Source organism: Propithecus coquereli, unplaced genomic scaffold (genome assembly GCF_000956105.1).
Source record: "Propithecus coquereli isolate 6110/MARCELLA unplaced genomic scaffold, Pcoq_1.0 Scaffold442, whole genome shotgun sequence".
Taxonomy (NCBI): Eukaryota; Metazoa; Chordata; class Mammalia; order Primates; family Indriidae; genus Propithecus; species Propithecus coquereli.
Genome location: NW_012150197.1, coordinates 991,078 through 992,158, shown reverse-complemented (window position 1 = coordinate 992,158; position 1,081 = coordinate 991,078).

Below are 1,081 nucleotides of genomic sequence, written 5' to 3'. Positions count from 1 at the left end.
AACCGCGGCTCCCTCGGTCAGAGCCCACGGTGTCTGCATCCTCCTCCCCAGCTCATGGTAGCGCCAGGCTGGGCGAGAGCGCCCCAGGGCAGGGACCCGCCGCAGCTCAGCCTGTGACGCCCTCCCCCACATTCCAGCCAGCCCCGTCCCCTGCGGGGGGCGCTGGTGAGACGCACAGCTGCCTCCTCGCGGCCGGTCCCAGCCCTTCCTGGTGGTCGGGCCTGCACAGTCGCTGGGCTCCGAGCCCACCAGACAGAGTGTAGGAGGCTGAGTCGGAGTCGGGCCCAGCCTGGTGAGGTCAACAGCAATTTGCCCCCAAGCCCCTTCCGCCCCGCGGAATGGTCCCGAGAGGGCGGGAGAAAGCGCTGGCCGGACCGCCAAGCGGATCCCTGAAGGCCGGTCCAGGACAGGCCCCGCCCCGCCCTGCGTGGCACCCGCCCCCACGGCCCAAGGCCCCCCACCGCTGGGCGGTGATTCGGGCCACATTCACCCCGGAGCCTCCGAACCGCCTGCAGTGAGGGGCAGACTGGGCTCCCCAGGGGGAGGCCTTCCGGGCTGGCCCTGCCACCTCCCTCCGGGAGCCCCCACATACTCCCAGCCCCCGCCCCGCCGGCCCGCCCACCACTCCTTCCCGGCCCCCCACTCCTTCTGGGGCCACCGCCCTGCGCCCCCGCGGCTGCGGACGAGTCTCCCAGGTGGTCCCACGGAAAGGAGGTGGCCCGCGGTCTCAGTGCCTCGGAGCGGGCAGCGGCAGAGCAGAAGCGAGGCCATCGCGCAGCTTCCCACCACGCCCTTTCTCTTCTCGCTCCCCTCGGGTCCGGGCTGGGGACACCACGAGGGGCCGTCTGGGTGGTGGTGGGGGGGTGCAGGCGGGGGTCCAGGGAACCAGGGCGGTTCACTACCTCCCTGCTCAGGCTGGGGGCAGGGGATGTGAACGTGGGGTTGTCTTGTCCCCAAACACAGCCGCTTACCGGCAGGGTTAGGGTTAGGGTTAGGGTTAGGGTTAGGGTTAGGGTTTAGGGTTTAGGGTTAGGGTTTAGGGTTAGGGTTAGGGTTAGGGTTAGGGCTAGCCAAGGGTTAG